This window comes from Gorilla gorilla, chromosome 17 (assembly GCF_029281585.2).
Source record: "Gorilla gorilla gorilla isolate KB3781 chromosome 17, NHGRI_mGorGor1-v2.1_pri, whole genome shotgun sequence".
Lineage (NCBI taxonomy): Eukaryota > Metazoa > Chordata > Mammalia > Primates > Hominidae > Gorilla > Gorilla gorilla.
The window spans coordinates 65,116,292-65,140,136 of record NC_073241.2 but is presented as its reverse complement, the minus strand read 5'-3'; the positions used below and the strand labels follow the sequence as shown (position 1 = coordinate 65,140,136).

The following is a 23,845-nucleotide window of genomic DNA, read 5'->3' as shown; positions in this document are numbered from 1 at the left end:
TTAGGGCCTGGTACAGCCCACACACAAGCTTAACCTCTTTTCTGTCCCTTTGGACGTGAAATAGGATTGCATTTGGCTGCAGGTAACAGAACCTGACCGTGGCCCAAACGGTGAGGCATTTACTACCTTATGTCCAGTGCTTAGCACAATGCCTGTTATGTTTGTTAAATGAATACAGAGTAATTTCCTTAAATAATAATTCTGCTAATATTTTGCATCAATATAACATTTTATTGTTAGTGTTCATTCCTGGTAGTTTCTAGAAGTACCAGCATTCTCGTTTCAGAGGTAACACAGAAGACCCTATGCTGTTTTACCTATGAAGATGACTCTGTCCAGAGGCCAGGACAGGTTTTAATGCGCCCATTTTGCAGAGGAGAAAACTGAGGCTTAGGAATTTGAATGACTTATCTAAAGCCACAGGGTGAGAACACTGCAGTGTAGAATTCAAAAGCTGTTTTTCTGATTTTGAGGTCAGTACCACTTCTCCATTGCTATATGCTCTTCTCCAAATAACATGGTGGAATCTAAGGTGCTTATTATTTCTCTTCTCATTAGCAGTATTTATTTATTTATTTTTTTGCTGAGACTGGTTCTGGCTCTGTCATCTAGGCTGGAGTACAGTGGCGTGATCTCAGCTCACTGCAACCTCTGTCTTCTGGGCTCGAGCGATCCTCTCACCCCAGCCTCCCAAGTAGCTGGGATTACAAGTGTGTACCACCACACCCAGTAAATTTTTGTATTTTTTTGTAGAGACAGGGTTTTGCCATGTTGCCCAGGCTGGTCTCAAACTCCTGGACTCAAAACAATCCACCAGCCTTGGCCTCCTAAAGTGCTGGGATTATAGGCATAAGCCACCGTTACTGGCCTATTTATTTTTTGTTTTTGGAGACAGAGTCTCACCCTGTTGCCCAGGCTGAAGTGCAGTGGCATGATCACAGCTCACTACAGCCTCGACCTCCTGGGCTCAAGTGATCCTCCTGCCTTGGCCTTCCATAGTGCTGGGGTTATAGGTGTGAGCCATCCTCATTAGCATTAAAAAATGCGTGTAGACATTTTATTAAGGAGGTGTTTTATTGAGCAAAATAAGTGAATGTGGCTTGGTGAGGAGTGGGGATGGTTTGCAGTAGCTCCTGCCCTTCCCTTCCCTCCCCTGCCTTCCTCTCCCCTCTCCATGTGTTCTTGGGCCTGCTTTGGAAAGCATCTGTGAGGCCACGTGCTGAAGGCAAGGAGAGAAAACGTATTAGGTTCTCTAATATGATAATAATATAAAATGAATTTATGGTGCCCCAGAGGGAGAGAATTACAAATGGATGAAAGGTGACTATTTGATGTACAAGCCTTTTTTTTAGGGTGTAAAAATAAATAGAGGAAAATAGAGTGCAAAAAGAACCTGCGGCAAATGAGCCCACTTCTATGGCGCTTCAGCTACAGCCCACCACCCCGCATAATGATGGCCATTTTTCAAATAGCTCTGCAGTCTCACACTTTTTGTCCAGTCTTAGGAGGTTTCTAGAGCTCCTAGTCAATGAAGAGCACCTTTGTCCTGGTCTCTCTTGCCCCACTCCTGCAGGCCTCATCCTCGCCATCTCCCTCAGGGCATGTCTCCTGTCCTTGGGGCAGGCAGCAGGCTTGGAGAGAGGACCACAGCTCCTTTCTTCATTGCTCCCTCAGCCAAGTCTGTTATACTAGGACAGTCTAGGTTCGTGCTTGGGGTACGCTGGGGACAGCCCCGTAAGGGGCCGAGGAGCCTGTCTCCCAGGGAAGTCAGGCCTTTGCTGGCATGCACACAATCAGGGCCCTCTGGGTGCTTTGGTTCTGGCACAGCCCTTCTTCTCAAACTACCAGACAGGTCATAGTGAGCTCTTTCCCTCCTGGAGACACCCTAGGGCCTGCACCCTGGATGTGTAGCCCAGGGTGGGAGTTCTGCCCACGGCCTTCTAGCTGCAGGCCTCAGTCTGTCCTGAGTCTGCCCAGCAGCCCCTACTACCCTGCCTGGGGGGTTGCTGTCAGGACACTCTACGTGGGCTCAATTCTTCCCTGAGATCCAGCTGCGCTTCACCAAGGCCACTGGCCATTCAATTAGTAAATTCTCCCCTGGTTTCCCCAAATCCTTCCCCATCCCAGGCTTCTGAAGCTTAGGTCCTCGTACAGCCCACACCCTTAACCTCTCTTCTGTCCCTTTCGATGTGAAATAGGATAGCATTTGGCTGCAGGTGACAGATCCAACCATGGCCCAAATGGGTGAGGCATTCACTACCTTATGTCCAGTGCTTAGCACAATGCCTGTTATGTTTGTTAAATGAATACAAGAGAGAGTAATTTACTTAAATAATAATTCTGAGGCTGGGCGCAGTGGCTCACACCTGTAATCTCAGCACTTTGGGAGGCAGAGGTGGGTGGATCAGTTGTGGTCAGGAGTTCGAGACCAGCCTGGCCAACGTGGTGAAACCCTGTCTCTACTAAAAATACAAAAATAAGCCAGGCATGGTGGTATGTGCCTGTAATCCCAGCTACTCAAGAGGCTGAGCCAGGAGAATCTCTTGAACTCAGGAAGTGGAGGTTGCAGTGAGCCAAGATTGCACCACTGCACGCCAGCCTGGGTGGCAGAGTGAGACTCTGTCTCAAAAGAAATAAAAAATAAGAAAAAAAAAATTCTGAGAACTTATTCATGAGAAGACCCCTGGCCCTCCACCTGCTACAGACTTAATAACCACAGCGTTCTTTCCCCTCTGCCCCAGCCTACTGCACCCCGCTGCCTGCTGATCTCTTTGTTCCCCTGTCCCGCAGGTGGGCTTCATGAGCTTGAAGCTTTCCTCTAAGCTTTTCTTTCTGGTTCCCATTCTGTTCACTCTGACCTCTTGTTGGCACAAACAAGTCAGATAGCCCCATCTCAGGATGGGCATAGAGGAAGTGATTGGTTCCCCTCAGGACCATGTTGGGTAGGGTTGAGGTAGAAGATCCCGGGCAGTGAGGGGGGACAGGAGGCTTGTTTTGTCTTCATCTTCCAGCAACACCACCTGCTCTCCACTGTTTGGGCCTTGGACCTGCACCTCTGTTGTTCCAGCTGAGCTGCCCATATGGGCCTGGCTTCTGACTTGGGAAAGAAGGCCTGGCCTGCAACACCTGGGAGGATGTGCTGTGAGGCAGGTGCACGGGGCTCCCACAGGCTGAGGCTCTGTTACCGCCTGGCCTGCATTTTGGTTCCTGGGGGATCTGAGAATCAGCCAGCTGTCTAAGCCTCATGCAAGTAAGCAAGTCATGTGGGCAGCCACTCTGGGTCAGCTTCTGGGATTTACTCATCATGCCTTGCTCCCTGCTGCGAGGCCAGAGCCAGAGCTTAGGTCTCCCTGTCCTTGCATCACCATGGGCTTTCTCCCCACTGTCCTAGCTGCCTCTGTGTTCTTTAGTTTCTGAAAATACAGTTCCAGGGTGCCTGCTGCACATGCTTGTAGTCAGAAGTTGCAGATGAGTACTGGGATACCTTCACTTTCTTCAGACAGAACCCAATAATGCAACTCCACTTCTGCTGCCTTTCAAAGGCAAGGTAAGCATGTGCAGAATTCAGTTTCTTCAGAGTTTTGTCAGCAGGAGTGAGCCCCCCAAGCTTGGGCACTTGGATAGCATCAGGTGTCTGGACTTGTGAAGCAGGGGGCTGGGTTCTGGAGACTGGGTAGCTTCTCCCAATAGCCAGTAGCGGGCCACTGCCTGGTGGCTCTGTGACAGGCTCTCATTTTTCAGAGGCCCTGTGTTGGGCCCTGAGACAATGATGTGTTAAAAAGTGTATGAGTCCACAGCAAAAGAAACTACCAACAGAGTGAACAGGCAACCTACAGAATGGGAGAAAATTTTTGCAATCTACTCATCTGACAAAGGGCTAATATCCAGAATCTACAAAGAACTCAAACAAATTTACACGAAAAGAACAAACAACCCCATCACAAAGTGGGCAAAGGAGATGAACAGACACTTCTCAAAAGAAGACATTTATGCAGCCAAAAGACACATGAAAAAATGCTCATCATCACTGGCCATCAGAGAAATGCAAATCAAAACCACAATGAGATACCATCTCACACCAGTTAGAATGGGGATCATTAAAAAGTCAGGAAACAACAGGTGCTGGAGAGGATGTGGAGAAATAGGAACACTTTTACACTATTGGTGGGACTGTAAACTAGTTCAACCATTGTGGAAGTCAGTGTGGTGATTCCTCAGGGATCTAGAATTAGAAATACCGTTTGACCCAGCCATCCCATTACTGGGTATATACCCAAAGGATTATAAATCATGCTGCTATAAAGACACATGCACACGTAAGTTTATTGTGGCACTATACACAATAGCAAAGACTTGGAACCAACCCAAATGTCCAACAGTGATAGACTGGATTAAGAAAATGTGGCACGTATACACCATGGAATACTATGCAGCCATAAAAAAGGATGAGTTCATCTCCTTTGTAGGGACATGGATGAAGCTGGAAACCATCATTCTCAGCAAACTATCACAAGGACGAAAAACCAGACACCGCATGTTCTCACTCATAGGTGGGAATTGAACAATGAGAACACTTGGACACAGGAAGGGGAACATCACACACCAGGGCCTGTTGTGGGATGGGGGGAGGAGGGGAGGGATAGCATTAGGAGATATACCTAATGTAAATGACGAGTTAATGGGTGCAGCACACCAACATGGCGCATGTATACATATGTAACAAACCTGCACGTTGTGCACATGTACCCTATAACTTAAAGTATAATAAAAAAAAAAAACCACACACAAAAAAAGTGTATGAGTCCTCTGTTGCTTCTCATGGCCTGATGCAGTCTTAGATCATGAGTGCCCAGCCTGAGAAAGGAGTTTGGAGGGGAAAATAACTTATTTGGAGAACATGTGCCTGTATAGATCTGCACAGACTCAGATACAGTGGGGAGTACCCTGGTCAGCTGGGAAGAGCCCCTCAGCCTTTTAGACAATTTAGGAAGAGAAGGGATTTCCCTCCCTCTAAATTGTTCAATTTTAAGTTCCTGTACAAAATGTGGGCATGATATTGTTATCCCTCTTCCTTCTACTTTTATCTTCTTTTGTTGGTAGAAAACGATGTGACACCTAATTTCTACACTTCTGTTTAATGTCCCATCTGGGCTCAAAGTCTACAGCCTTCCCAAAAGATTTGTTGAACAAAACTGATGGGTCCACTTTACTGAAGCTAGAAATAAGGAGAGCAACACCGCCGCTTACTCCTCACTCCCACAGCCCAGGAATTCTGTGGAGCTCAGCCAAGGATTGTGCGCCTTGGGGAGGAATCTCAACAAGTCACCTTTGGAGGGACTGAAGTTGGGACGCTTTTTGGGTTCTGGGCCTACCGCGTTTTATTTTGTTAAAAAAACCAGAAATGACTCATCCAAAATAATCTGCAAAAAAATGATATGTAGGAGTTTTTGAATAAGAAGAAACCATAAATAAGTAATAAATCCTTCAGAGGCCTATAGGAAATGGATAGCAGTAATGTTGTGTTTACTGCCTTACTCCCAAAGTGCAGATATTTATTATAACTCAGGGTAATTCATTGTACTAGATTGGCGTTTACATAATTCTCATCATAGTATTAGAGTAGGAACCCATTTCCTAGGAAGTATTGTTATGATAAACTGTAATTAGTGGCTTGTAAACAGCCATAATTCATTGTTTAAAGGAAAAGGTATGCGGACAGTGAAGTATTTGTGTGCAAAGCCCCTCACCTCTCTGAGCATTTCCATCAGGCTCACTGTTCACCTGGAGCACAGGTCATCTATGCTGCCCCGGGCAGGACTCCTCGCCCATCACAGCCAAGACTCCTCAGGTCAAGGCCTCTGCTGAGCCCCAGTCCCAGGACCCTCTACTGATGCTGGCCTCTGTTCTTTTACAGCTTCCTCATCGGGACGCACAGCAAGTCGGATTCCCCAAGCAGAAGCTGGGCAGCCCACCTGGAAGAGGAGGCCGGGCAGGTGCTGCAGGTCGGGCTCACCATGACACAGTGTGAGACCTCGGGCTACAACACAGGACCCGGGCGCTGCTCTGACCCCTCGTGTCTTGTGTTGCAGCCGGAGGGACGCAGGTCCGCAGCAGAGCCTGCTCCGCTTGTCCTGAGGGACTCGACACAGGGGACTGCACAGAGACCATGGGAAAGTCCAGGCTCTGGTGGGCAGGTGGGTGGGGTGTTGGGAGAGAGGCCGACCCGGACCACCCCAGGTGTCACCCATTCAGCCCCCTTTTTTGTCCTAGTTTCGTCTCTCCGTACACAGCTTGGCTCACCTCTGGCCCAGTGCAGGTAGCTGGTGCTGGCTGCAGGGTGACACAGCCTACTTTGGGTCTGGGCTTTGAGGATGCCTTCTGCTCCTCACCTCCAGTCCCCAGACCAGGTGACTGAGACTCCACAATGGGGGTAGGAGGGTAGCAAGGAAGGCAGTTTCTCCCCAAACATCTCTCCCATTGATGAGAAGCCCACCACTGGACTGCCTCCAAATCGGAAAAGCATTGCATTTTTAGGAGTTGTCTATTAAAATGTGAATATTTTCTGCAAGGTGGGAGATTAAACCACTGTAGGCATTAGCTGGTTTCATTGAAGACATTACTGCCAACATGACAGAGACTCCAGAAGGAAATGAAATCAGATCATGAACTCCCAATAGGGAAGAAGCCCCAGAAGAGGACCCTAAAACTGGAGGTGAGAGGTGTGAAAAGCAAGGTTCCTTCACCTGTGCAGGCTGTCACAGCACTGGGGTGGGAGCTTGGATGCAGGGTCCGCTGAGTGACCCTGCCTTCACAGCTGAGGACTATGGCTCGAATTTCCCCAAAGAGCCTGCTCTTGGGGCAGCACCCTTCAATCACATTCAGATGAGCCCCTGGCCCCCAGGACTACCTGCATGTTACTTTCCACACCAACCCTGTGTCCTAGATAGAAAGGATCCATTTATTCCCTTGCTTTTCACCAGCCTCATGGTGTTCACAGTGCCTCCTCTTTTACAAGAAATGAGCTAGTTTTAAAATGTAATTGGTGCAGTGTTTTTCCTTCTCTTGAATGATCTGGAGGGAACTAGCATAAAATGACATTTTATGGTCATTAAGCTGCACTTAAGTGAAAACTGAGGGGAAAGCCGGGAAGTTGAGCGGATCGAGATGCAGGGAAGGCTCTGGGTCATGTGTCACCATCGTGGCCTGAACAACCCAGCAGGTTCCACAGATCAGGTTAAGGCAGCCACGCTGTCTTCTGTGTGGGAAACCTGGAAACTGTCACTTTTTTTCTTATTATACTTTAAGGTTTAGGGTACATGTGCACAATGTGCAGGTTTGTTACATATGTATACATGTGCCATGTTGGTGTGCTGCACCCATTAACTCTTCATTTAACATTAGGTATATCTCCTAATGTTATCCCTCCCCCCCACCCCCCACCCCACAACAGGCCCCAGTGTGTGATGTTCCCCTCCCTGTGTCCATGTGTTCTCATTGTTCAATTCCCAACTATGAGTGACAGCATGCGGTGTTTGGTTTTTTGTCATTGTGATAGTTTGCTGAGAATGATGGTTTCCAGCTTCATCCATGTCCCTACAAAGGAGATGAACTCATCCTTTTTTATGGCTGCATAGTATTCCATGGTGTATACGTGCCACATTTTCTTAATCCAATCTATCATTGTTGGACATTTGGGTTGGTTCCAGGTCTTTGCTATTGTGAATAGTGCTGCAATAAACATACGTGTGCATGTGTCTTTACAGCAGCATGATTTATAATCCTCTGGGTATATACCCAGTAATGGGATGGCTGGGTAAAATGGTATTTCTAGGTCTAGACCCCTGAGGAATCACCACACTGACTTCCACAATGGTTGAACTAGTTTACAGTCCCACCAATAGTGTAAAAGTGTTCCTATTTCTCCACATCCTCTCCAGCACCTGTTGTTTCCTGACTTTTTAATGATCCCCATTCTAACTGGTGTGAGATGGTATCTCATTGTGGTTTTGATTTGCATTTCTCTGATGGCCAGTGATGATGAGCATTTTTTCATGTGTCTTTTGGCTGCACAAATGTCTTCTTTTGAGAAGTGTCTGTTCATCTCCTTTGCCCACTTTGTGATGGGGTTGTTTGTTTTTTTCTTGTAAATTTGTTGGAGTTCATTGTAGATTCTGGATATTAGCCCTTTGTCAGATGAGTAGATTGCAAAAATTTTCTCCCATTCTGTAGGTTGCCTGTTCACTCTGATGGTAGTTTCTTTTGCTGTGCAGAAGCTCTTTACTTTAATTAGATCCCATTTGTCAATTTTGGCTTTTGTTGCCATTGCTTTTGGTGTTTTAGACATGAAGTCCTTGCCCATGCCTATGTCCTGAATGGTAATGCCTAGGTTTTCTTCTAGGGTTTTTATGGTTTTAGGTTTAATGTTTAAGTCTTTAATCTATCTTGGATTAATTTTTGGGTAAGGTGTAAGGAAGGGATCCAGTTTCAGCTTTCTACATATGGCTAGCCAGTTTTCCCAGCACCATTTGTTAAATAGGGAATCCTTTCCCCGTTTCTTGTTTTTGTCAGGTTTGTCAAAGATCAGATAGTTGTAGATATGCAGCATTATTTCTGAGGGCTCTGTTCTGTTCCATTGGTCTATATCTCTGTTTTGGTACCAGTACCATGCTGTTTTGGTTACTGTACCCTTGTAGTATAGTTTGAAGTCAGGTAGCATGATGCCTCCAGCTTTGTTCTTTTGGCTTAGGATTGACTTGGGAATGCGGGCTCTTTTTTGGTTCCATATGAACTTTAAAGTAGTTTTTTCCAATTCTGTGAAGAAAGTCATCGGTAGCTTGATGGGGATGGCATTGAATCTATAAATTACCTTCGGCAGTATGGCCATTTTCACGATATTGATTCTTCCTACCCATGAGCATGGAATGTTCTTCCATTTGTTTGTATCCTCTTTTATTTCATTGAGCAGTGGTTTGTAGTTCTCCTTGAAGAGGTCCTTCACGTCCCATGTAAGTTGGATTCCTAGGTATTTTATTCTCTTTGAAGCAATTGTGAATGGGAGTTCACTCATGATTTGGCTCTCTGTTTGTCTGTTATTGGTGGATAAGAATGCTTGTGATTTTTGCACGTTGATTTTGTATCCTGAGAGTTTGCTGAAGTTGCCTGTCAGCTTAAGGAGATTTTGGGCTGAGATGATGGGGTTTTCTAGATATACAATCATGTCATCTGCAAACAGGGACAATTTGACTTCCTCTTTTCCTAATTGAATACCCTTTATTTCCTTCTCCTGCCTGATTGCCCTGGCCAGGACTTCCAACACTATGTTGAATAGGAGTGGTGAGAGAGGGCATCCCTGTCTTGTGCCAGTTTTCAAAGGGAATGCCTCCAGTTTTTGTGCATTCAGTATGATACTGGCTGTGGGTTTATCATAAATAGCTCTTATTATTTTGAGATACGTCCCATCAATACCTAATTTATTAAGAGTTTTTAGCACGAAGGTTGTTGAATTTTGTCAAAGGCCTTTTCTGCATCTATTGAGATAATCATGTGGTTTTTGTCTTTGGTTCCATTTATATGCTGTATTATGTTTATTGATTTGCGTATGTTGAACCAGCCTTGCATCCCAGGGATGAAGCCCACTTGATCATGGTGGATAAGCTTTTTGATGTGCTGCTGGATTCGGTTTGCCAGTATTTTATTGAGGATTTTTGCATTGATGTTCATCAAGGATATGGGTCTAAAATTCTCTTTTTTTTGTTGTGTCTCTGCCAGGCTTTGGTATCAGGATAATGCTGGCCTTATAAAATGAGTTAGGGAGGATTCCCTCTTTTTCTATTGATTGGAATAGTTTCAGAAGGAATGTTACCAGCTCCTCCTTGTACCTCTGGTAGAATTCGGCTGTGAATCCATCTGGTCCTAGACTTTTTTTGGTTGGTAAGCTATTAATTATTGCCTCAATTTCAGAGCCTGTTATTGATCTATTCAGAGATTCAACTTCTTCCTGGTTTAGTCTTGGGAGGGTATACGTGTTGAGGAATTTATCCATTTCTTCTAGATTTTCTAGTTTATTTGTGTAGAGGTGTTCATAGTATTCTCTGATGGTAGTTTGTATTTCTGTGAGATCGGTGGTGATATCCCCTTTATCATTTTTTATTGTGTCTGTTTGATTCTTCTCTCTTTTCTTCTTTGTTAGTCTTGCTAGCAGTCTATCAATTTTGTTGATCTTTTCAAAAAACCAGCTCCTGGATTCATTGATTTTTTGAAGGGTTTTTTGGTGTCTCTATTTCCTTCAGTTCTGCTCTGATCTTAGTTAATTCTTGCCTTCTGCTAGCTTTTGAATGTGTTTGCTCTTGCTTCTCTAGTTCTTTTAATTGTGATGTTAGGGTGTCAATTTTAGATCTTTCCTGCTTTCTCTTGTGGGCATTTAGTGCTATAAATTTCCCTCTACACACTGCTTTAAATGTGTCCCAGAGATTCTGGTATGTTGTGTCTTTGTTCTTGTTGGTTTCAAAGAACATCTTTATTTCTGCCTTCATTTCGTTATGTACCCAGTAGTCATTCAGGAGCAGGTTGTTCAGTTTCCATGTAGTTGAGCAGTTTTGAGTGATTTCCTTAATCCTGAGTTCTAGTTTGATTACACTGTGGTCTGAGAGACAGTTTGTTATAATTTCTGTTCTTTTACATTTGCTGAGGAGTGCTTTACTTCCAACTATGTGGTCAGTTTTGGAATTCGTGTGGTGTGATGCTGAAAAGAATGTATATTCTTTTGATTTGGGGTGGAGAGTTCTGTAGATATCTATTAGGTCCACTTGGTGCAGAGCTGAGTCCAATTCTTGGATATCCTTGTTAACTTTCTGTCTCGTTGATCTGTCTAATGTTGACAGTGGGGTGTTAAAGCCTCCCATTATTATTGTGTGGGAGTCTAAGTCTTTTTGTAGGTCTCTAAGGACTTGCTTTGTGAATCTGGGTGCTCCTGTATTGGGTGCATATATATTTAGGATAGTTAGTTCTTCTTGTTGAATTGATCCCTTTACCATTATATAATGGCCTTGTCTCTTTTGATCTTTGTTGGTTTAAAGTCTGTTTTATCAGAGACTAGGATTGCAACCCCTGCCTTTTTTTGTTTTCCATTTGCTTGGTAGCTCTTCCTCCATCCCTTTATTTTGAGCCTATGTGTGTCTCTGCATGTGAGATTGGTTTCCTGAATACAACACACTGATGGGTCTTGACTCTTTATCCAATTTGCCAGTCTGTGTCTTTTAATTGGAGCATTTAGCCCATTTACATTTAAGGTTAATCTTGTTATGTGTGAATTTGATCCTGTCATTATGATGTTAGCTGGTTATTTTGCTCGTTAGTTGATGCAATTTCTTCCTAGCCTCGATGGTCTTTACAATTTGGCATGTTTTTGCAGTGGCTGGTACAGTTGTTCATTTCCGTGTTTAGTGCTTCCTTCAGGAGCTCTTTTAGGACAGGCCTGGTGGTGACAAAATCTCTCAGCATTTACATTGTCTGTAGAGTGTTTTATTTTATTTCTCCTTCACTTATGAAGCTTAGTTTGGCTGGATATGAAATTCTGGGTTGAAAATTCTTTTCTTTAAGAACGTTGAATATTCGCCCCGACTCTCTTCTGGCTTGTAGAGTTTCTGCCAAGAGATCAGCTGTTAGTCTGATGGGCTTCCCTTTGCGGGTAACCCGACTGTTCTCTCTGGCTGCCCTTAACATTTTTTCCTTCATTTCAACTTTGGTGAATCTGACAATGATGTGTCTTGGAGTTGCTCTTCTCGAGGAGTATCTTTGTGGCGTTCTCTGTATTTCCTGAATTTGTATATTGGCCTGCCTTGCTAGGTTGGGGAAGTTCTCCTGGATTAATATCCTGCAGAGTATTTTCCAACTTGATTCATTCTCCCTGTCACTTTAAGGTACACCAATCAGATGTAGATTTGGTCTTTTCACATATTCCCATATTTCTTGGAGGCTTTGTTCGTTTCTTTTTATTCTTTTTTCTCTAAACTTCTCTTCTCACTTCATTTCATTCATTTGGTCTTCCATCACTGATACCCTTTCTTCCAGTTGATCGAATCGGCTACTGAGGCTTGTGCATTTGTTGCATAGTTCTTGTGCCGTGGTTTTCAGCTCCATGAGGTCCTTTAAGGACTTCTCTGCATTGGTTATTCTAGTTAGCCATTCATCTAATTTTTTTTCAAGGTTTTTAACTTCTTTGCCATGGGTTCAAACTTCCTCCTTTAGTTTGGAGTAGTTTGATCGTCTGAAGCCTTCTTCTCTCAACTCGTCCAAGTCATGCTCTGTCCAGCTTTGTTCTGTTGCTGGTGAGGAGCTGCATTCCTTTGGAGGAAGAGGGGCGCTCTGATTTTTAGAGTTCCCAGGTTTTCTGCTCTGTTTTTTCCCCATCTTTTTGGTTTTGTCTAACTTTGATCTTTGATGATGGTGACGTACAGATGGGGTTTTGGTGTAGATGTCCTTTCTGTTTGTTAGTTTTCCTTCTAACAGTCAGGACCTTCAGCTGCAGTCTGTTGGAGTTTGCTGAAGGTCCACTGCAGACCCTGTTTGTCTGGGTATCAGCAGCGGAGGCTGCAGAACAGCGGATATTGGTGAATAGCAAATGTTGCTGCCTGATCGTTCCTCTGGAAGTTTTGTCTCAGAGGAGTACCCGGTCATGTGAGGTGTCAGTCTGCCCCTACTGGGGGGTGCCTCCCAGTTAGTCTACTCGGGGGTCAGGGACCCACTTGAGGAGGCAGTCTATCCATTCTCAGATCTCCACCCGCGTGCTGGGAGAACCACTACTCTCATCAAAGCTGTCAGACAGGGACATTTAAGTCTGCAGAGTTTTCTGCTGCCTTTTGTTTGGCTATGCCCTGCCCCCAGAGGTGGAGTCTACAGAGGCAGGCAGGCCTCCTTGAGCTGTGGTAGGCTCCACCCAGTTCAAGCTTCCTGGCTGCTTTGTTTACCTACTCAAGCCTTGGCAATGGCGGGCGCCCCTCCCCAGCTTCGCTGCCACCTTGCAGCTTGATCTCAGACTGCTGTGCTAGCAATGAGTGAGGTTCCGTGGGCGTAGGACCCTCCTAGCCACGCGCGGTATATAATCTCCTGGTGTGCCGTTTGCTAAGACTGTTGGAAAAGCGCAGTATTAGGGTGGGAGTGACCCGATTTTCCAGGTGCCATCTGTCACCCCTTTCTTTGACTAGAAAAGGGAATTCCCTGATCCCTTGCACTTCCTGGGTGAGGCGATGCCTCGCCCTGCTTCGGCTCATGCTCAGTGCGCTGCACCCACTGTCCTGCACCCACTTTCCGACACTCTCCAGTGAGATGAACCTGGTACCTCAGTTGGAAATGCAGAAATCACCCATCTTCTGCGTTGCTCATGCTGGGAGCTGTAGACTGGAGCTGTTCCTATTTGGCCATCTTGGCTCCCTCCCCTGGAAACTGTCTTTGTGGTGTCTGTCTTGGTAAAGACTGGCAGGAGCCAAACCAGACTGGGACAAGTGCAGAGCTGGAACTCAGACAAAACTTGAGAAAGTAAATGAGTGTGAACTAGATATGAATCACTATGGAGGTAAGCCATGTTGTAGGATTTTTATTATTAGGTTTTCATAGAAAAGTTACTACTTGCTCTTCCTAAAGCCACTAGGTTGGGCTGAGTAAGAGGAGCCTCAAGACAGGGACCCTCACACTGGTCCAGGGCAGGTGGGTGAGGAGTGGGTACTCCCGGTAGCTGCTCACCATGAGGAGTTGGAACTGAGCTGGGTAAGGAGGGGCATCAGTGTGGCACGGGGCATTGTCAGGAAAATTGGTTACATAGAGTAATCAAATAACTAAATATATTCGGGAAAATAGAACCACTATGTCACTGTCAAAGGAGGGAGTTTTATAATATGGAAAGGGAAGACACCAGAATAAACTGTGGTGTTGGAGTAAGGTTGGAGGTATTAGTGTAAACATATTGTTTTTAATAGAGTTAGGTATAGAAAACATACACACACACACCATTCCCTACCTCTGTGCACTGAGAAGCACCTGGTAACTGTGACATCCCAATAAATCTGAACACCTGGTGCCAGATTTTGGTTTCTAAATGTCATTTTTCACTGAAAGGGCCCAGAACTTTTTGGAGAAATGGCTGATTCCAGGGCTGGGGCAGGAGAGATACAAAAGGAACCTGGAACATCTTATAAAAGGAAGTAAGAAATCTCTTTAGAAAATGATGAAGTTTTGTCTAAGGGACAAGAAATTAGATGAAGAGCCCCTCACTGGCCATATCTGGGATTATTTAATCATCAAAATACATATGGCCACCTGTAATCCCAGCACTTTGGGAGGCCAAGGTGGGCAGATCACCTGAGGTCAGGAGTTCAAGACCAGCCTGGCCAATATGGTGAATCCCTGTCTCTACCCAAAATACAAAAATTAGCAAGCTGTGGTGGCAGGTGCCTGTAATCCCAGCTACTCGTGAGGCTGAGGCAGGAGAATCGCTTGAACCTGGGAGGCAGAGGTTGCAGTGAGCAGAGATCACACCACTGCATTCCAGCCTGGGCAACAGAGTGAAACTCCATCTTAAAAAACAAAAACATCTTAAAAAACGAAAAACCCATATTGCTAGCAGCAGATTATAACTGTTATAAGATAAAGTAGGAAACCATGAACCCATGCTGACATTTAAAAAGCAATAAATCAAAAGTTTGATGAGCAACAGGGTATTTATGTAATCTCAAAGTACATCCCCACTAATTACAAAGGCAAGAAAGTGACCTTACTGCAGAAAAGTCTGACAGTTGTGTCCCATTCATTTGTTCTCTCTTTAATTTGGTCTTTTTGAGAATGTTATATAAATGGAATCATACAGTACATAATATTTTTAAGTTAGGCTTTTTCAACTTGAAATAATGTCTCTGAGACCAATGCAATATGCATCATGTATCAATCACTTGCTCCTTTTTATTGCTGAATATTATTCCATTGTAGGGATGTACCACAGTTTATCCATGTACTCGTTTAGGACATTTGGGCTGTTGGTATATTTTGGCTACTATGAATAAAGCTGCTATGAACACTCATGTACAAGTTTTAGTTTCTTTGGGATAAATGTCCAGGAGTGCAAGTTCTGGGTCAAATGTAAGTGTATGTTAATTTTATAAGTAATTGCCAAACTATTTTCTAGAGTGATTGTCCCATTTTACATTTCCACCATTATGTATGAGAGATCCAGTTTATCTACATTCTCACCAGCATTTACTATTATTATTTTTTATTTTAGTCATTCTAATAGATTTGTGATGATATGTCATTATGGTTTTCTCTTATTCTATTTTCTGTTGGTATAACAGAATACCATAGACTGGGTAATTTTCAATGGACAGAAGCTGGGCATGGTGGCTTATGGCCGTAATCCCAGCACTTTGGGAGGTCAAAGTGGGAGAATTGCTTGAGATGAGGAGTTCAAGACAAGCCTGGGCCACCTAGTGAGACACCTACCTCTAATTTTTTTTTTTACACTTTAAAATATGTATAATAAACATAATTTATTTAGTTCACAATTCTGGATGTTGGAAAGTTCAAGAGCACAGTGCCAGTGTCTGATGAGGGCCTTCTTGCTGCATCATAACATGGTGGAAAGCATGGCAAGAAAGCAAGAGAGTGCATGTCACTCAAGCCTCCCTTTCTCATCTTATAAAGCCACCAGTCCCATCATGGAGAACCTATCCTGATGACTTTATAGAATCCTTATTACTGCCCAAATGCCCACATCCAATCAATGTATTAAATTGGGGATTAAGTTTCCAACAACACATGAAATCTGGAAGACAAATGCAAACCATAGTGTGTTTTCATTTGCATTTCTCTAATGGTTAATGTTTTTGAACAACTTTTCTATGTTCATTTTATATCCTCTTTTGTCAAATGTCTGTTAATATCTTTTGCCTATTTTCTAATTGGATTGCTTGCTTTTTTACTGTTGAGTTTGTGCGTTCTTTATATACTGTCAATATAATTCCTTTGTCAGATATGTAGTTTGCACATATTTTCTCCCAGTCTGTGGCTTGTTTTTTTCATCCTCTTATGGTCCTTCACAAAGCAAAAGCATTTTAATATATCAATTTGTTCTTTTATGGAGCATGTTTTTGGCACTGGGTTTAATGTCTAATAATGTTGAACTTAGCCCTAGGTTTCAAATATTTTCTCGTGTGTTTTCTTCTAAAAGTCTTATAGTTGTACATTTTACATTTAAGTCTCTGGTTCATTTCGAATTTTTTTTTTTTTTTTTTTTTTTTTTTTTTTTTTTTTTTTTTTGAGACAGGGTCTCACTCTGTCGCCTAGGCTGGAATGCAGTAGCACAAACACAGCTCACTGCAGGCTTGATCTCCCAGGCTGAAGTGATCCTCCTGGGTATCTGGGACTACAGATGTGCACCACCACACCAGCTAATTTTAAAATTTTTATTTTATAGAGTCGAGGTCTCCATATGTTTCCAGGGCTGGACTCCAATTCCTGGGCTCAAGTAATCCTCCTGCCTCAGCCTCCCAAAGTGCTGAGATTACAGGCATGAGCCACCGTGCCCAGCCTAAATTTTTTCTTTTCTTTTCTTTTCTTTTTTTGAGACAGGGTCTCAGTCTGTCACCCACTCTGGAGTCCAGTGGTGTGATCTCAGCTCACTGCAACCTCTGCCTCTTGGGTTCAAGCAATTCTTGTGCCTCAGCCTCCTGAGTAGCTGGGATTACAGGTGCCTGCCATCACACCTGGCTCATTTTTTTGTATTTTTAGTAGAGACAGGGTTTCACCGTGTTGGCCAGACTGATCTTGAACTCCTGACCTCAAATAATCCACCGACTTGGCCTCCCAAAGTGCTGGGATTACAGGTGTGAGCCACTGTGCCCGGCCTCAGCCTAATTTTTTTAATAAAAGATTTAAGGTGCTTGTAATCCCAGTGCTTTGAAAGGATGAGGCAGGATGATCTCTTGAGGCCAGGAATTGGAAACCAGCCTTGGCAACAGAGCAAGACCCCATCCCTACAAAAAAATTAAAAAAGTAAAAATTAGCTGGATATTCTGGCACATGCCTATGGCCCTACCTACTTGGGAGGCTGAGACAGGAGGATCAGTCAAGTCCAGGAGTTTGAGGTTACAGTTAGCTATGACAATGCCACTGTACTCCAGCCTCGGTAACAGAGTGAGACCCTGTCTCATAAAAAAAATGGTGTCAGGTTTATTGTTTTTGTTTTGTTTTTGCCAATTGGTCCAGCACCATTTATTGACTAGACTATTCTTTCTCCATTGAATTGTTTTTGTACCTTTGTCAAAGTTGTTTGGACCTATTTGTTTTGTTTTTTTTTCTGGGTTCTGTGTTTTGTCTCATTGATCTATATGTTTATTCCTCCACCAATACCACACTTTCTTGATTACTGTAGCTATATAGTAAGTCTAAAAATTGGGTAGAGTAATTTATCTCACTTTATTATTCTTTTTCAAAGCTTTTCTTGCCATTCTAGGTCATTTGCCTTTCCATATAGATTTTAGAATAAGCTTGTTTTCAAATTTAAAAAGAGAAATATTTAAAATAATCCTATGTTTATCCACATCATCACCATTTCCATGACGGTTTACTTCTTCCTGCAGATCTGGGCCTTTATTTAAGATCATTTTCCTTTAGCATCTTTTTGCAGTGTGGGTCTCTTGGTAATAAATTCTCTTTATTTTTATTTGTCTGAAAAATGTTTGTAGTTTGTCTTCATTTTGAAGGATATTTTTACTGGGTCTAGAATTCTAAGTAGACTAGTATTTTCTTTTAGTGCTTAAGAAATGACATTCTACTGTCTTCTGGTTTCCATCATTTTTGATGAGAAGTCAGTTGTATTAGTCAGAGTTTTCCAAAGAGACAGAACCAATAGGAGATAGAGAGATAGATATATAGATAGATATAGATATATGAGAGAGGATTTATTATGGATTATGTGATTTTGTGAGCCTGTGAAGTCCTATGATAGACCGTCTACAAGCTGGAGACCTAAGGAAGCCAGTAAAGTGGCTCAGTCCTACCTAGTCTGAATGCCTCAGATCCAGAAAAGCTAACAGTGTAACACTCCATCTGAGGCCAGAGGTCTAAGGGGGCTGCTGGTACAAGTCCCAGAGTCCAAAGGCTGGAAAACCTGGAGTTCTGATGTCCAAGGGCAGGAGAAGAAGGGTGCCCCAGCTCCAGAGGAGAGAGCGAGAGTGGTGGGGGGAGGGAGAAATTCACCTTTCCTCTGCCTTTTTATTCTATGGCCCTTCAGCCAATTGGATGTTGCCCATCCACCTTGAGTAGATCTTCTTTACTCAGTCCACTGATTCAAATGCCAGTCTCTTCTAGAAACAGCTTCAGAGACATGCCCAGAAATAACACTTTACCAGCCATCTGGATATCCCTTAATCCAGTCAGATTGACGTCTAAAATTAACCACAACATCAATTATTATTGACATAGTTCTGCTGAGTGCAACATGTCCCTTTTCCCGCTTCAGCTACTTTTAAGATTTTTCTCTTTATCTTTGGTTTCTAAAGTTTGACTATGATGTTACAGTGTGGTTTCCTTTGCTTCTTCTGCTTGGGGTACACTTAGCTTCTTGGATTTGTAGATTGATGTATTTCATCAATTTTGGAACAATTTTATTCATTGTTTCCAAAAATATTTCCCCCAATTCTGTGTTCTCCTTCTGGGACTCCATATATGCATGAGCCACCATGCTTGGCCAGATGTTTTTGCTTATTGTTATTTTCTCTATGTGACTTATTTTGGATAGTTTTTACTGATCTATCTTTGATTTTACTGTTCATTTCTTCTGTGTTCAGTTTTCAGTTAAGCCCTCTAATGAATTCTTTGTTTTAGATATTGAATTTTCAATTCTATAAAGAACCATTTGGTTCTTTTTAAGAGTTCTTCTTTCTCTTTTGGAATTTTTCATCTTCTGTTCACTCATTTTACATCTTTTCCTCTAACTCCTTTAACATATTTATACTAACTTTTTTTGTTTGTTTTGGTATTTTTTTTCCAAATTCTTGTCTGGTAATTCTGATATCTGAGTCATTAATGGGTATGCTTAATTTGCTTTTTAGCTCTTTATTATGGATCACATTTTGTAATGGATCACATTTTCTAGCAAGTTTTTCTGAATGCTAGACATCGTGAATGATACATTGTAGAGATCCTGGGCTATGTTGTTTTTATCTAAAATTGTTAAGTTTTATTCTGGCAGGCAGTTAAACTACTAGTGGAAGATTGTTAACTTTTATCCTGGTAGACAGTTAAACTACTGGTGGATTTTTTTTCTTTTATCTTGTAACTTACTGGTTTTAGTCCAGGCCAGGTTGTTTTGTTTTGTTTTTTAAATAGCTAACTAACTTTTGGGAAGTGGAGTATAATAAATCTCAATGGAAACTCATGGGATAAATCTTTAAGACCAATGGAGAATGCATATTTTAGGACCTAATTACCCATGATGTGGACATATTGAAAAATGATGGCTACCCTGGTTTCCATAAATTTACTGAATTCAGATTCTAGCCCAGTTCCAATCATTTTAAGGATCAGGATTCTTCTGCGTAGAAGTCTGAAAACATTACCTGTTTTAACACATCTTATTAATCACTTCAAGTGATTGTCACCAAAGCTTTTAATATTTAATATTTATTACAGTCCCTGTATTGCAAATAATTAGATGAGCTTACAAAGAGGCTACCTACAAGAGTGTTTATTGGAACATTGTTAGTAATGCCAAAAAAGAGATAAAGAACCCGTATGACTATCAGTAGATGACTGGTTAAATAAATGCACCAAAATCTATACAATGGAAAGGTGTACAAATAATATTTCTATATTTAAGGGCATAAAAATTTGTTCGTTATATATTAACCAAGAAAAGGTTACTAAACAGAGTATGTAGTATGATCCATTTTCCATAAACAAAAGTGTTTGAGTGTATATAATATATACACATATATATATATTTTTTTAAGGAAAATATTATCTTTAGAAGTAGGATAGTAGGCGATGCTTATTTTTTATGCTTGCACTGAGGGTTCCCAAGAGCATCTTCAGGTTCTATGACTCACTGGTAGGACTCAGAAAAGCTGTTATACTAACAGTTACCAGTTTATTACAGCAAAAGAACGCAGATTAAAATCAGCAAAGGGAAAAGGCACAGAGGATGGAGTCTAAGAAAAACTAGGGAATGCTTCTAGTTTTCCTTACCCAGTGAAGTCACACAGATAGTGCTTAATTTTCCCAGCAACAATGTGACATGTGCAAAGCGTAGCCCACCGGGGAAACTCACTTGAGTCTTGGTATTCAGGAGAACAGTCACATAAGCATACAGCACCTGCATGCCTGACCTCAGCCACTCAGAACTCAGCATTCCAGAGGTCAAACTGATACAGTGTGGCCGAAAGTCTCAGGCACACAAAAACAGTTGTTTACCATAAATAACATTATGAGCACACACTATCTAGTGTGGCCCAGGGCCTCAGGCTTCAGGCAGGATACACCACAAGCTCAGAGGTTATCAATCAAGAGTTGAGTCAAGGGCCAGTCCTGAAGATTGAGAATGTTCGGGTTTGAGCAGCCCAAACCTGCTGAGTTAACTCTTTACTGCACAATGCTTTTCTTGTTTTTAACATTTGCCAAAACCACATATTGCTTTATCTCATTACAGACAGTAATAAAACTATGAATTGCATCCACAAAAAATGAAATGCATCAGAAACTTTTGTGTGCTGCCATTTTCATATTGTTAGGTGCCACCGAATTAGATCTCTATATAACAACATTCTCAGCTGCTAGAAGTGACATCTTAATCACTATAAGTGAAACATCATTATGAAGCAACTTTCTTGCCAGGAATTTTCAGAACTCTGTAGTCTTATGAATTCGCACCAGAGAAGGCCAGGAGCCAAATCCCTTCCTTCCTTTGGAAGAAGGAAATCTCAGTCCATGGTACAAAATGATCTGAAAGTCAGAAGCAGCTAGGAAGGTGACTGAATGATGTATTTGTCACCCCAGCCACTTGAGACTCAAGTAATTTAAAACCATTTAGTTCTGGTGACTGCATTGTGAATTAAGCATTGAGGATTTCAGAAGTCTGGCCTGCTTAGAGACTATCATGCTCTGCTGTTTATTTGTAGGCAATTCCCACTATGGACTCAGAGATCAGCCATAAGCAAAAATACTTTACTCTCTCACCCACTTCACTGTTTGTCATGTTGCCTATCCCTAGCTGGTAAAGAAGAAAAGTAAGAACTGCTTCCTATATTCAGTCTTGTGCCAAGTGCTTAGATTATACTCAATCTTCACAATTGTGTAAGCTACATGTTATCATCCCCATTGTATAGATAAGGAAACTGAGGATCAGTACAAAACTCAGTAGTATGACTATGGAACAAGAGGACTCTTCATTTTGATACTTGATGAAGGAGTGCCCGGTAGAGCTTCACATTTCCAAATTCTCACAACCCAGCATTTGAAAATATCTGTGATGTCCAAAAGTCGTACACTTCAACCTCATGGAAAAGGCACAAATATGTTAACATTTCAGGGTAAATTTTTCCCCCTCAAGTAGAAAAATGGGCAGATATAACATAAATAAAATTCTTGAAAAAAAGAGAGAAAATAACTAGGAAATATTTAGCCCAAAGTTGACAATGCCTCCACAACATTTTGAATTTAAATCTGATTGTGAGTTAAGTTTCAATGGGTGACAAATTCTGAACAAGTAGATTGAAACTAAATAAACAGTTGCTCCATCCTGCTCCTCAGCAGTTAATTATAACAAGAACTTTGCTTCCTGGGAAGCATTGTTATAATAAATTATGATTAGTGGTTTGAAGCAGAGCTACTTTTTTCTTTGAAAAAAAATTGTGTAGCAGAGTAAAGAGCTTTGTTGAAGCTGTACTGTTTGAGTTAGAAAAGAGCTACGGTAGAAAATTGGTTATTCTTTTGGCAGCTGAGAAAAACTATCTGTCAGTCAAGACTGCAAGTCAAGATCCCCAAATATTATTCAAACAGGAGAGAATGAAACTTGTAAAAATGTTCAGGTGTGGAGAGGCCCTTGGAGCCTTGGAAAATGTTCTGCATTGCTTAATGCCGAATGCTAATTGATGAATCTCTGCTGATTGCTGTTGGTTTTAAAACTGCATTCAGATTAGGCTTTCTCTGCCTTGGAAAATGTGGTAATTAAAAAGTGCTTTAATATAACATCCAGGAGCAGCATGGATGGTTCCATGAGCACATCCAAACTAATGACAGATGTGGGGGTGTTGAATGTGCTCAAGGTGGGTAAACAGCTCAATGCACCGATTTTTAAACAAAGCCTCTGAGCTTAGCCCTGCAATAGTGTGACAGCAGAGAGTCTCCTCCACTGCATTACTCTCTGCCTCCCAACCCTGCCTGGGGCATCTCTTTTCTCCCTTTCCACTGCCTTTCTTTATTTGTTTTGTTTGTCTGTCTGTTTCTTTGTTTGAGGCTGGGTCTTGTTCTGTCACACAGGTTGGAGTGCAGTGGTGTGATCACAGCTCATTGCAGCCTCGACCTCCCAGGCTCAGTGATCCTCCTGCCTTAGCCTCCCAAGTAGCTGGGACCACAGGTGCATGACACCATGCTTGGCTAATTTTTGTAGAGACAGGGTTTCACCGTGTTGCCCAGGCTGGTCTCAAACTCCTGAGCTAAAGCGATCTGCGTGCCTCAGCCTCCCAAAGTGCTGGGATTACTGGTGTGAGCCACTGTGCCCAACCTCCATTGCCTTTCTTTCTCTTTTCTCTTGAAGCTTCTTCCCTTAGCTGTTGACCCCTGGGCTCTAGTTATGGTGACTGAAACTTTCTGCTATCCCTGCAAAGAGCTTTACCTGATCCAGCCATTTCTAGAACTGCTGGGAAAAGGGGTAAACGAGAGGGAGGTAGTGGCTGGATATTTTGTGTTTGCTCTACCCTCTGTCCCTTCTGTGCCCTCAAAGGCTGACTTCTAGGGTCTGCAGCCACCAGGGGTTCTTGTCCTCTGGCTTTTTATTACAGCAGCCATGGAGGCACCAGCAGCAGATCAGAGGATGGCACAAAAGAGGAGCAGATATTTATTCTCCACCCAAGGCCTGGCCACACAGCTCTCATCGGCAGATCCTGTCCTGAGACCACAGCTATCACTGGGTTCTTCCAATAACAGCTCCTGCCTGCCCCTTTCCCCTGTGGGCTTAGGGGTTTAACGATATTCATCAGTGCTTCTCATGCTTCTCAGTCTCCCTAACTCTCCCATCCCCTCTGAAAATAGTCCCTTCTTTAAACTCTCTTCAATTGCCCCTTTGAGCAGCCATCTCTTGGTTGCTGAGACCCTGAATGATACCTGCAGCACCTTAAGTCCTTTCTGCAGAAGTGGCTCAGGTGAGCATCATATACCATGAGTGTGTAGGAGAGGCATCTGTCACCTGTGCAGTGAGGTAGCTGTCATCTTTCCTGCCATGCTCCGGTTCCAGTGAACATCTCATCCAGGAGTGTTCTGAGGTTCCAGGTTAAATATATTGTGGGGCCATGATCTTGGAAAGGTCAAAAGGGAACAAACAGTCTCACTCCAGTCCTGTTTCCTTCTTTCTTTGGTAAATTTCTGACTGTAAGTGATGCTCACTGAACCTTGGTTTTCTTGCCTCCTTTTCAATCCTTCTGTCTGTGCCACTTACTAGCATCACAATTGCTCTATTGAAATTGCTTTTTAAAAGTCATGAAGTTGCAGATCACAGAATCCAAGTAAAGCCATCTCCTTAAAGCTGGTCTTTACTCCCACTGTGCTTTGGATAACTTGTATACTGAATCCCTGATTCCTGACCTAT

At 42.8% G+C, this 23,845-nt stretch overlaps 1 non-coding gene across 1 annotated transcript; it reads left to right on the top strand.

Annotated features, from left to right (window-relative positions):
- The first annotated feature begins 6,001 nt into the window (after window positions 1-6,001).
- On the top strand, window positions 6,002-6,110 carry MIR187 (microRNA mir-187). The gene has a single exon (NR_106247.1). It is a non-coding gene; the product is annotated as a microRNA mir-187 (primary transcript).
- The last annotated feature ends 17,735 nt before the right edge of the window (window positions 6,111-23,845 follow it).